This window comes from Dasypus novemcinctus, chromosome 11 (genome assembly GCF_030445035.2).
Source record: "Dasypus novemcinctus isolate mDasNov1 chromosome 11, mDasNov1.1.hap2, whole genome shotgun sequence".
Lineage (NCBI taxonomy): Eukaryota > Metazoa > Chordata > Mammalia > Cingulata > Dasypodidae > Dasypus > Dasypus novemcinctus.
The window spans coordinates 51,067,176-51,081,585 of NC_080683.1; positions in this window are offsets into that span (position 1 = coordinate 51,067,176).

Below are 14,410 nucleotides of genomic sequence, written 5' to 3' on the forward strand. Positions count from 1 at the left end.
GCTAAAAGACATGAAAGAAAACTTACATAATAGGAAGGATATTCTGTGTTCACAGATAGAAAGACTAAATTTCATTAATATGTCAACATTACCCAAAGCAATTTATAGATTCAATGCAATCCCAACCCAATTTCAACAACAATCTTCTTGGGAGGAATACAGCAGCCAGTCATTACATTTATATGGAAGGATAAAGGGACCAGAATAGCTAAAGCCATCCTGAAAAAGTAGAATGAAGTTGAAGGACTCACACTTCCCTATCTTAAACTTTTTACAGAAGTCACAGTAACCAAAACAGCATGGTGTTGGCACGAGAACAAACATGTGCATCAATGAAATAGAATGGAGAGCTCAGAAATCAATCCTCATATTTATGGTCAATTGATATTTGACAAAGTAGCAAAGACCACCCAATCAAGAAAGAACATGGTCTTCAACAAATGGTTCTGGGAAAGCTGGATCTCCATTTTCAAAAAAAAAAAAGGACTCCTAACTCATACCATATACAGAAATTAATTAAAATGGATTAAAGACCTAAACAGAAGAGCTAGAACCATCAAACTCCAGGAAGAAAACATCGGGGAGCTTCTTCAGGACTTTGTGTTAGGCAATGTTTTTTTGCTTTAGGTGTAAAGCACAAGCAACAAAAGAAAAAATGATAAATAGAAGCTCATTAAAATAAAAAATTTTGTTCCTTAAAGGACTTTATAATGAAAGGAAAAAGAAAACCTTCACAATGGGAGAAAATATTTGGAAAGCACATAGCTAATAAAAGCTTAATATCCCAAACACATAAAGAAATACTTCAACTTAACAAAAAAATGATAACCCAATTTTAAAAATGGGCAAAAGACTTGAAGAAACACCTTTCCAAAGAAGAGATATAAATGGCCAAAAAGAACATGTAAAGATTCTCAATATCATTAGCTATAAGGGAAATGCAAATCAAAGGCGCAATGGCATACTGTTTGATATCCATTAGAATGACTGCTATTAAAAAATGAAAAAAAGGAAAACGACAAGTGTGGAAGAGGATGCAGAGAAATTGGAACATTCATTCATTTCTGGTGGCAATGGAAAATGGTGAAAAACAGATTGGCAGTTCTTCAGAAAGCTCAGTATAGAACCACCATATAACCTGGCAATCCCACTACTAGGTATAAAATCAAAAGAATTGAGAGCAGGGACTCAAGCAGATATCTGCATACTGTTGTTACTAGCAGCATTATTCACAATTGCTACAAGTGTAAATCAACCAATAAATGTATAAACAAAATGTGGTATATACATACAATAGAATATTATTCAGCCAGAAAAAGTAACAAACTTCTGATACATGCAACAACATGAATGAGCCTTGAAGATATCATGTTGTATGCAATACACCAGGCACAAAAGGACAAATATTGTGTGATCTCATTGATGTGAAACAATTAGAATTCATAAACTCATAGAGTTAGAATCTAGAATATAGGTTACTAGGTGTCGAGGTAGGGATAGAGAAAGGGAAATTAAGGCTTAAAATGTACAGGATTCCTATCTGGAATGATAGAAATGTTTTGGTAATAGATGTTGGTTATGGTAGCACAACATTATGAGTGATATTTACAGCACTGAAATAATATATTTGAATATGATTAAAAGGGGAAATGTTAGATTGTATATATAGTAACAATAACTTTTTTAAGAAAAAATCCATGAAAGTACATTAAACAGTGAACCCTAAGCTAAACCAGAGACTTTAATTAATTAATAGTACATTTTAAAAATGTGCTGTCATTACTAATAACAAATGTTCCACACCAAAGCAAGTTGTTGTTGGTGGGGAGGTATATGGGAATCCTGTATTTTCTGCTTGATTGTTCTGAAAACCCATAACTTCTCTAATTAAAAAATTACAATGAAAATAATATGTGAAGGACAATTAAGAAAACTAATTTTTATGTGAAATAACTATAAAACTTGTCAAAAATATCAAGGGACCTGTAACTAATAACACAATGATGAATAATATAACATTATGAACTTGCTATTTACCTGTTTTAAATATAAGTACACTAAGACTTAAAGGTATTATCTTCCCTTAGTCACACTTCAATTATTTTTTTAACTTAATAAATCACACAAAACATTACATTAAAAAACATGAGAGATTCTCATATACCCCACTCCCCACCCCCACCCCCATCAATTTTTAATTGTATTTTTTTGAAGATATATAGATCACAAAAAAAGTTACATACAAAAAAACACAAGAGGTTCCCATATACACCTACCCCCACCCCCCACTCCTCCCACAACAACATCTTTCATCATTGTGGCACGTTCATTGGATTTGGTGAATTCATTTTGGAGCACTGCTGCACCACATGAATAATAGCTTATATTGCAGATTATACTCTCTCCCAGTACATCCATTGGGTTATGGCAGGATATATAATGTCCAGCATCTGACCCTGCAATATCATTTAGGACAACTCCAAGTCCCAAAAATGTCCCCACATCACATTTCTTCCCTCTCCCTGCCCTCAGCAAACACTTTCTCCACATCAATGCTACAATTTCTTTCATTACTAGTCATAATATTTCCATAGCAGAATATGAGTAAGTCCACTCTAATCCATATTTTATTCCTCTATCCTGTGGACCCTGGGATGGTGATGTCCACTCCACCTCTGTATCGAGAGGGGGCTTAAATTCCACATGAATGATGGATGCAATTCTCCTGCTTACAGTTGTAGGCATTCTCGGTTCCCTGGTGTGGTGTTTAACCATCTTCACCTCCCTCTTAGCTGATCTGGGTAAGTCCAACGAACCAGAGGATAGGAGTTACAACTCTGCTGAGCCTCAGGACCAAGCTGGCACATGGCCAGTCCAGAGATTCAAGTCTCCTGAGTATACACCAACCCTAGTGCCAAGCACAGGTTCAGTAAAAGTGACAGAAAAGCATGTGTAGAAAGGTCACATCTGAGTCCAACTCCATCACATTCAGGAACACCAATTCCAAAGGAGGGCCAACTGACATGGCACTGAACTCCAGAGATATCTGCCATGATCACAGAACTGTAGCCCTCAGGAGAACCAGTACCTGGGATTGTATCTACTTTGGCTGTCTCTGGACTCCTGCTGAGGCATGCATAAGCACGACCCCTTTGATGACCTCCCGACTCTTTTTTGAAGACTCTTAGCCATTTAACTCATTTGTTTTTGCCATTTCCCCCTTTTTATTTAAGATCAAAAAGTAGTTTTTAACACATGATCCTACATGTAAGCTGTGATATTCTGCTGGTCTGAATTGACGCTTTTATTTAAGATCTCTTTCTAGTTGCATCACCAGTTAGTGATTGGTAGTAATCCCTCAGTGCCAGTGAGTCTTATACCTGGGAGTCATGTCCCATGCCAGGGGGGATGTAATGCAATTACATTCTGAGTTACGCTTACAGAGTGGCCACATTTGAACAACATGGAGGTTCTCAGGAGTAACTCTTAGGCACCCTGCAGCTCTAGGCCTAGTTCATATTTCAGGCACACAGGTTCATAAGCATAGTCATCAGTATCAAGGGCTCATCATTGGACCATCCTTCTTCATTGGTCTTTGCCGTTGCACTAGGGGGATTGTTGCTGTTCCATTGGGGAATGTGATAGAACTCCCCTGGGTAGGAACTCAGCACTCCCTCAGTTGTCATTTCTAACTCTAACTACTACAAAAATATCCAACATGTATCTGAACATTTTTACGTACCCTATCTACATGCCCTGGAGAACTCCTTCCCAATCATGTGTCCCCCATCAATAACACCCCACACCAGTGTTCCTCCCCTGCCATAGTTGAAACTCTCTGTGGCCCAAAACTTCTTAAAAAATGAAGCCTAATATATTGCCAAATTCAATTAATAGGAAAATGAAATAGAGTGATGGATTTAAAGATTAAAAATAGAATACAATTGATTTAGAAAAACTAAAATAAAGTAAAAACAAATTGGGGTATTAAAAATGAAAAACATTATAAAGCTTTGTTTTTGATGTTTTGCCTTTCTTCACTGCAATAGGTGTTGCCCTGTATGTACAGTAGCAAGGCAATTTCTTTCATTTCTTCCTCAGTGTCTACATCTTTCTGTTGTTGTTTTTTTCTAATTTTTAATTTTGCCTTCAAAAAAATTTTATATCACAGTAATTCACCTATATAATATAGGGGATTTCCACATATCCAACATCAAACCCTTTTCCCTTTTCCCCAGCAATGATCTTTTTACATGTTCATGTTATATTTGCTGCAGCTAATGTACAGATATTGAAACATAGCTTTCAAATATGGTTCCATGTTGGTTTACATTATGGTTTATATTTTAGACTGTACAATTTTTTAAATTTTTAGTTACCTTATGTTTTACATTATGGTTTACATTTTAGCCTATAGACTTTTATACATTTTTTATGTAATTTAACATGTCCTATATCCATCATTTCATGACCTTGTGGAACACTTTCATTGCTCCCCAGTTACTCTGATTCTATCTATCCTATACCTCTCTCCCCCTCCCTTCAGGGCCCACAGGGACAATCAATCTTTACTACTTGAAGAAGCTGATTCACAGATACTTCCAACAATGATGCGGGCTTGACATACTAGACTGCCCTAGACTGATTGAGAACATCAGGCCTCCCCAGGATGTGGGTGCACCTTCACACTCATTGTATGGATCTCCACCCAATGATATAACACACCATGACAACATGAGTGCTCACACACTCCCTAGAAGCCTGCCCCTGTGCCAGATGCCCCCTGCTCAAGCACCTTAAGCAGGTAATCCTTCCTTATTATATTATCTAAAGAGTTTTGTCAACGTTATAGCTTCAACCACATGCCTGACAATCTCCCTTATTCAACTGTTTCCCCCAATTCCTTGGGCCATCTGACCCATCCTCCCAACCCTTGCACCCCTCAAGCCTGCAAAGCCCCACCCAAAGATATCCCTACGCCCCCATCCTGTCCCTTCCTGTACAAATACTTACCTCCAGCTTACCATAGATTTCACCTATGTAGGTGGCAGCTTTCAACCTTCCTCTCACCCCCAACTTCCTTTAAGCCTATCATCCACTCTCTAGCTCTCTAAGACAGCTTGGTTTACTTATTTCATATCAGAGAGGTCATGTAGTATTTGTCCTTCAATACCTGACTTGCTTCACTCAACACAAGGTCCTCAAAATTCATCCATGTTATCCCCTGTGTTTGTAGTGTATTCCTTCTTACAGCTGAGTAGTTTTCCATTGTATGTATATACCACAAAAGGCTTTTATTTATCCATTCATCTCTTATGGGTATTTGGGTTGATTCCAACTTTTGGCAATAGTGAATAATGCAGCTATGAATATTGGTGTGTATATATCGTTTTCTATCCTTGTTTTCAGTTCTTCTGGGTATATACCCAGCAGAGGAATTACTGGGTCATATGACAAATCTATAGCTAGTTTTTTGAAAACCAACAAACTCTCCTCCAGAATGGCTGGATCCTTCTGAATTTCCACCAGCAGTGGATGAGGTTTCCCATTCCTCCACATCCTCTCCAACACTTGTAGTCTTCTGTTTTGTTTGGTTTTTTTTTTGATAGTCACCAGTCTTATGGGAGTAAGACAGTATCTCACTGTAATTTTGTATTGCATTTCCCTAATAGCTAGGGATTTTGAGCATTTTTTCATGTGCTTTTTAGCCATTTGTATTTCTTCTTTGGAGAAGCATCTGTTCAAATCTTTTATCCGTTTTATAAATGTTTTGTCTTTTTATTTTCAAGATATAGGAGTTCTTTATATATGCAAGGTGTTAGTCTGCTATCAGATATATGGTTGCCAAATATTTTCTCCCATTGGGTAGGCCATCTTTTCACTTTCTTGGCAAACTCCTTTGAGGTGCAAAAGGCTTTAATTTTGAGGAAGTCCCATTTATTTATTTGTTCATTTGCTGCTCATGCTTTGGGTACTTCAATTATATTGAAATTACATTTGTGGAAACCCAAAACTTCATCTCTCTTACACCACACACTGAACATCTGGCTCTTGCCACAGTATCCCTCTGAGAAAGAAATCAGCTTGTACAAACAATGTGATGGGCACCATAATAGAGGTGCAAATCTAATAAGACAGGCATAAAGGTGGGGAGAAGGATAGACTATCAAAATACTGGGGATAAGGTGTTGAGTCTAGAAATACTTGTTAGTGAATATACAATCTAAGTAGCATCTTTAAAAACAAATGGTGAGAGATGGAAGTGGGAGGCATTTCAGATCCATATAATGGCATGAATGAACAGATGTACAAAACAACAAATGACATTTACTTAGCACTTTTTTTATGCTAGGCATTGTCTTAAACGTATTACTTTTACTGACTCATTTCTCACTATAACCCAATGAGTTGAGTACCATAATTATTCCATTATAAGGAAGAAGAAACTAAAGCAAAGGGAGATTGAGTAACTTGCCTAAAGTCACACAGCTATAGTAAGCAAAACCAGGATTTGAACGCTAGGCATCTGGCGCCACAGTCTGAACTCTTCACCTTTCCTATAGAAAACACAGTATTTCCTTGGCATTGACAAATATTCAGAGATTGGTGGAATTGTAGGATGAATGAAAGGATAATGGTGTTAGAGGATGGGAAGCTTGAATGTCATTCTAAGAAGTGTATTTTTCATTCTATGAAGAGTGTATAAAGTTCTTTAAAAGGAAGATACCATATTCAGGGTATATTTCAGAAATATTTTTCAGATTGTTCCATGAGAAACAGACTTCAAGCAGAATAATAGAGGCAGAAGTCTCAGAAAAATCATTGCAGAGTTTCTTTGATAATTAATTGAGAAATTGAGGACTTATGCCAACCTAACTTGTAATGAAACAATGGAATGAAATAAGAAGCATCTTGCCCAAGACTTCTCACTGAAGTTGCATCTTACTTAGGATCTGGAGAAGTGCTCAATAGAAGAAAATGATCTTGTCAACATTTCCACAACCTTTTACTCATATTTCTGTAGATTTGATTAGGATCCATTGTCATTTAATTGGAGGTTTTCAGAAAGCAGACCAAACAAAATAATCTCCATTAAACAAATCATAAAAAACCTATCTCTAATAATATAGTTTGCCTTTTCATGAGATAGAGAATGGGTGCAATAACATTACTTAAAGGTTTTTCAATGAATTCAATGAAATAATATAAGAAAAGTGCTTAGAACAATGTCAGGTTCCTGAAGGCACTTAAAATCTAGTCGCAGTCCTATCACCATTATAATAATTAGAGCTTCACCTGTGTCCTGCTTCTTCAGCCCTTTCTCTTCCCAGATGAAACAATCAGTGCTCACCAATCACTGCATAGAAGGATATCACTCAAGGTACCTTGAAGACGCTATGACACAATTTAGTGCTTCCTATTCTTTAAGTGCTTCCAGTGTTGGTGTTGCCTGGCCTATGGGAAAGTAAAGCAGTAGAAGTAACATCCCTTAGATTATTCTTATGATCCAGAATATAGTAGGAACTCAAAAAATAAAAAGTACTCCCCAAAATTGATGAGAAAATGGTATATTCCTTCCTCCTCTCATCTGCCAGGTAAAGAGGGAGGAGAAAAAAAGGAAATAAAAACAAAAGAGGAGTTTGGGAAAAGAATCTTATTTCAAAAAGAGAATAGTGGAGTTCCAGGACATTGACTTCAGAGTAGGCAAGAAGAAGTCAATACTCTCACAAAAATCAAAGGAGAAAGTGTCAAAAGCTATCCAAGGGACCTGCTTTGATGGTCAGCAGACCAGGACAGTGTTACAGAACTCCCAGAAGGGTGAGGGACAGAGAGAAAAAGAAGGTGCAAAAAGAAATGTGAGCTACCAAACCCCCACAGTGGCAGAAAAGGGCTCCCCTCCCCAAGCCCAAGATATTAAGCTGAGGCAAAACCCCTGATTCACTGCAGCCAACTGAGAGGGCAACAAATATCTTACTCCCTGTCAGCTGTTACAAGGGAGTCAGGGGGCTTCTCATCAGTGATTTCAGCCAGCAGAACCCAGTTTGAATCTCAGTTCTGGCCAGACCAAAACAAAAGGAAGCAGAGATTGAAAGAAACTCCTCTGCAGAAAGGTGTGCTGAATAGTACCATCTGCTGGCTGCTCTGGGAATTGAATGGAAAAAAACTGCTTTTAGGATTTTCTTAACCCAAATTCCTGGGAGAAAATCTGAGCCCCCATTACTGAGTCTCAGGCCCAGTTTTGATACCTTAAGTTGGGCAATATTAAAGACTTGAAGAAGCTGAATCAAATATTAAAAGAAGAGCTATGAAGAAAAATAGGCAACAGAGAGAAATTGATCATCTGAGTAAATTCACCAACACATTCACATGCCTAGATAATGGCAAAAATGTATAAGCCATGAAAGGGAACAGAATCAGTTCATCTTTGGCTGTCCAAAGATGAGCTGGGAGTTTCTCTCTGAATGCTGAAATCACTCCCCCTTTTAAGGCATTCAAGTGATTGGATAAAGCATCACTCATTGCTGACAGCAATCTCCCTGATTGGTGTAAATGTAATCAGCTATCTATGCAGTAAAGTCACTGGTGACTAATGTCCATAAATGTCCTTGTATTACAAATAGCCCAGGACTTGCTTGACCAAACAACTGGGCACAATTACCTGGCTGAGTTGACACATTAGCCCAACCATCACATTGTGTGAGCAGAAAGAACAACTTAAAAGCTTGCAAAGACATATGACCCAGCAATTCCACTGCTGGGTATATACCCAGAAGATCTGAAAATAAGGACACAAACCAATATATGCACACCAATGTTCACAGCAGCATTATTCACTATTGCCAAAAGTTGGAATCAACCCAAATGCCCATCAACAGATGAATGGATAAATAAAATGTGGTATATACATACAATGGAATACTACTCAGCATAAGAAGGAATACAATACAAACACATGTGATAACATGGATGAATCTTGAAAACATTATGTTGAGTGACGCAAGACAAGCACTGAAGGACAAATACTATATGACCTCTCTGATATGAAACAAGCAAACTAAGCTGTCTCAGAGAGCTAAACTCTGGAAGATAGGCTTAAAGGAATTTGGAGGGGAGAGGAAGGTTGCAAGCTGATGCCTACATGGGTGAAATCTATGATAAGCTGGAGGTAACATTGGGTGGAAACCCATACAATGAGTGTGAAGGTGTACCCACATCTTGGGGAGACCTGATGTTCCCAAATAGAGGAAATTGTGTCTCTCGAGAGAATCGCTGGCCCCAATTAGTTAGGGCAGTATAGTATGTCAAGCCCTCAGCATTGTTGCAGTATCTATAAATCAGGTCCCTCAAGCAGTGAAGATTGATTGTCACAGTGTTACACTGTGCCCTGAGGGGAAGGGGAGAGAGGTATAGCATGGACGGAAGCAGGGCAACTTTGGGGGGGGGAGCAATGGTAGTGCTCCACAAGATCATGAAATGATGGATATAGGACATGTTAACTTACATCTAAAGTATATAAAAGTCTATAAACTAAAGTGTAAACCATAATGTAAAACATAAGGAAACTAAATTTTAGAAATTTGTATAGTCTAAAAGATAAACAATAATGTTATGTTTCAAAATCTGTACATCAGCTGCAGCAAATATAACATGAACATGTAAAAAGATCATTGCTGGGGAAAGGGGAAAAGGGTTTGATGTTGGATATCTGGGAGTCCCCTATATTATGTATGTGCATTACTGTGATCTAAAAATTTTTTGAAAACAAAATTAAAAATTAGATTAAAAAAAGAAAGGATGTAAACACTGAGGAAGAAATTAAAGTGCCTTGCCACTGTACATACAGGGCAACACCTATTACAGTGATTAAAGGCAAAACATAGAAACAAAGCTTTATAATATTTTTCATTTTATTAATACACCAATTTATTTTTACTTTATTTTAATATTTTTAAATTACTGTGTTTCTGTTTCTAAACTTTATACCCATCACTATATTTCAATTTCCTATTAATTGAATTTGGCACTATATTAGGATTCTTTGTTGAAGAAGTTTTGGATCACAGAGAGGTTCAACATGGCAGGGGAGGAACTCTGGTTTGGGGCATTATTGACTGGGGACACATGAGTGGGGGGATTTCTCCAGGGCATGTACATAGGGGATGTAAATATTTTATGGTATATGGTGGGTATTTTTATAGTAGTTACAGTTACAAACATCAACAGAGGGAGTGCTGAGTTCCCACCTAGGGGAGCTCTGTCACATTCCCCAATAGAAAAACAATAATTCCCTAAGTGCAACAGTAAAAATCAACAAGGAAGAATGGTCCAATAATGAGCCCTTGATACTGATGACTATGCTTAGGAACCTGTGTACCTAAAATATGAACTAGGCCTAGAACTGTAGGGTGCCTAAGAGTCACCTCCTGAGAGCCTCCATGTTGCTCAAATGTGGCCACTCTCTAAGGCAAACTCAGAATGTAAATGTGTTACCTTCCCCCAATGTGGGACATGACTCCTGGGGATGAACCTCCCTGGCACCGAGGGATTACTACCAGTCACTAACTGGAGAAGCAACTAGAAAGAGACCTCAAATAAAAGGTCAACTCAGACGAGCAGAATATCTCAGCCTACATGTGGAATCAACTATCAAAAACTGCTTTTTGACCTTGAATAAAAAGGGCAAAATGGCAAAGACAAATGAGTTTATATGGCTAAGAGTCTTCCAAAAGAGTCAGGAGGTCATCAGAGGGGTTGCGCTTATACACACCTCAGATGGACCCCAGAAATTGCCGAAGTAGATACAACCCTAGGTACTGGTTCTCCTGAAGGCTACAGAGATCCACAGGGTATATGGTCATGGCAGATGGATTTGGAATTCTGTGCCATGTCAGAGGACCTTACTTTGGAATTTGTGCTCACAAGTGTGATGGAGCTGGACTCAGATGTGACCTTCCTACACATTCCTCTTCTGTTACTTTTACCGAATCTGTGGTTGGCACTAGGGATGTTCCATACTCAGGAGACTTGAATCTCTGGACTTCTCGTGTGCCAACTGAGCCCTGAGCCTCAGCAGAGTGGTGACTCCTACTTTCTGGTTCATTGGTCTTACAGCATCAGCTAACAGGGAGATGAAGATGATCAACCACCACATCAGGGAATCAAGAGCACCTACAACTGCAAGCAGAGGAATTGCAACCATCACCCATGTGGAATCTAAACCCCATCTTGATCTAGAGGTGGAGTGGACATCACCTCTCCAGGGTCCACAGAATGGAGGAGTAAAATATGGTCTAGAGTGGACTTATTGATATTCTACTATAAAACTATTGTGATGAGTAATAAAAGAAAGTTTAGCATTGAGGTGGAGACAGTGGCCACAGTAGTTGCTGAGAGTGGGGAGAGGGAAGAAGAGATGTGATGTGGGAGCATTTTTGGGATTTTGAGTTGTCCTAAATAATATTGCAGGGTCAGATGCTGGACTTTATATATCCTGCCATAACCCACTGAATGTACTGGGGAAGAGTGAGAACTACAGGATAAACTATTATCTATGTAGTGCAGCAGTGCCCAAAAATGTGTTCACTGAGTGCAATGAGTGTGCCACAATGATGGGCAAGGTTGTTGGTGTGGGAGAAGTGGGCTGGGGGTGGGGGTGTATGGGAACCTCTTATTTTTTTAATGTAACATTTTTATGTGATGTATATATCTTTAAAAAATACAATTTACAAAAATGATGTGGTGGGGGTGGAGAGTGGGTTATATGGGGAAAGAAAAAATAAATAAATAAATAAATAAATAAATAAATAAATAAATAAATAAATAAAACAGATAAATTTAACATTACAAGATGGGGAGGAAATGCTATCAAAGATGTTCTTGGGTTCAACTGACAAAATTGAAATAGGGAAGATAAATCTGATAAGATAAAGTATTGTATCAATGGTAAAAGTACTGATATTGATAACTGTACTGGGTGATGTAAGTGCTTATCTCCATTCTTAGTGAATTTACAGTTAAGTATTTTGGGATAAAAAGTCATGCTATATGAACCTCACTCTCAAGTAGTTCAGGAAAAAAATGCACATCCATGTTGGTTTTTGTATTATTCTTATTATTGCAACTCTTCTGTAAATTTGAAATTATTACCAAATAAGTTTTAAAACTGCACATCCAAAAATAAAAAAATAAAATAAAAAATAAAAGCTTGCAAAGAAAAGTAACAGAGCTTATGGGAATGAAAGTCATGATGGATGAGATTAAAAATACATTAAAGGCAAATAAGAGATTTTAATTGCTTGAAGTGAGAATTAGTGATTTTGAAAATAGAAAATCTGAACTGGAAAAGAATGAGAGCAGAAAGAAAAGAGAATGAAAAAAATGGAACAGGGTATCAAGGAACTGAATGACAACATGAAATGCACAAATATATGCATTATAGGCATCTCAGAAGGAAAAGAGAATGGAAAAGAGGCAGAAAGAATATTGGAGGAAATAATGACCAAAAACTTCCCAACCCTTATGAAATACATAAATATCAATATCCAAGAAGAACGATGCACCCCAAACAGAATAAATCTGAATACACCTACCCTGAGACACCTATATTCAGAATGACAAATATCAGAGATAAAGAGAGGATTCTGAAAGCAGCATGAGAAAAGAAAAACATTACATACAGGGGAACCTTAGTAAGATTAAGTGCTGACTGCTTAATAGAAACCATGGAGGTGAGAAGAAAGTGTTATGGTATATTTAAGGCACTATGAAAGAAAAACAGCCAGTCAAGAATTCTGTATCCAGCAAAAGTGTCCTCCAAAAAATGAGTGTGAGATCACAGTCTTCATTGGAAAACAAAAACTGATGGAATATGTTACCAAAATATCAGAATTATAAGAAATACTAAAGGGAGTGCTGCAGCCTGAAAGGAAAAACCAAGAGTGAGAAACTTGGAAGAGAGTGTAGAAATAAAGATAATTAAGAAGGATAAACTAAAGGGTAAAAGACAGACAATAGTAAGATATGATAACAGAAAGCCAAAGGACAAAATCAATGATGTAAGTAATGCATTACAATAATAACATTGAATGTTAATGGCTTGAACTCCCCAATCAAAAGACATAGACTGATAGAATGTATTCTTTTTCAAATGAGCCATCTATATATTGTCTACAGGAGACTCATCTCAGATGCAAGGACAGAGCCAGGTTAAAAGTGAAAGGTTGAAAAAAGATATGCCATGCAAATACTATCCAAAAAGTGCTGAAGTAGTGATAGTAATGTTAGATGAGATAGATTTTAAATACAAAACTGTTATATGAGATGAAGAAAGTCATATATTTTTAAAAGGGGAAGGTCTCCCAGAAGCGATAACCATACCAAATATTTATGCACCTAACCTGAATGCTCCAAGATTTGATGTCTCTACAATAATAGTTGAGACTGCAATATACCACTTTCGGTATTTGATAGAACATCTGAATTAGAGAAATAAATAAATGAGCTAGACCTAACAGACATCTATAGAACATTGCATCCCAAAACTATATGATATACAATCCTTTCAAGCACTCATGGATCAATCTCCAGGATAGATCAAAGGTTAGGTCACAAGATAAGGTTTAATAAATTTAGAAAGATTGAAATTATACAAAACACTATCTCTGATCATAACAAAATGAAGCTGGAAATCAATAATGGATGGAAAAAGGGAAGATTCATTAATATAAGGAGATTAAACAATACATTCTTCAGTAAGTCAAAGAGGAAATTGTAAAAGAATTCAGCAAATATCTTGAGATGAATGAATATGAGAACACAGAATATCAAAACCTATGGGAAACTACAAAGGCAGTGCTGACAGGGAAATTTATAGCCCTCAATGCTACCAATAAAAAAGAAGTGTGAGCTAAAATTGAAGATCTAACTATACACCTGGAGGAACTAGAAAAAGAACAACAAACTATCCCAAACTAAGCCAAAGGAAATAAATAGTAAAGATCAGAGCAGAAATAAATGAAATCAAGAACAAAAAAAAAAAAAAAAATGGAGAGAAATCACCAAAACCAAAACCTGTGTTTTTGAGAGATCAACAGAATAGACAAATCCTTAGCTATACTGACAAAGAACAAAAGAGAGAAGGCACAAAGAATTCAAAAAGAAATGATAGGGGAGACAGTACCACTGACCTGACAGAAATTGCAGTTGCTAAGGGAATACCTTGAGCAACTGTATGCCAAAAAACATAGATGAGATGGGCAAATTTCTTGAAACACATGAGCCACTTACACTGACCCTAGAAGAAGTAGAAGACCTCAACAAACCAATCACAAATGAAGAGATTGAAAAATCATCAAATACCTCCCAAAGATGACAAGCAGATGGCTTCACAGGTGACTTATACCAATCATTC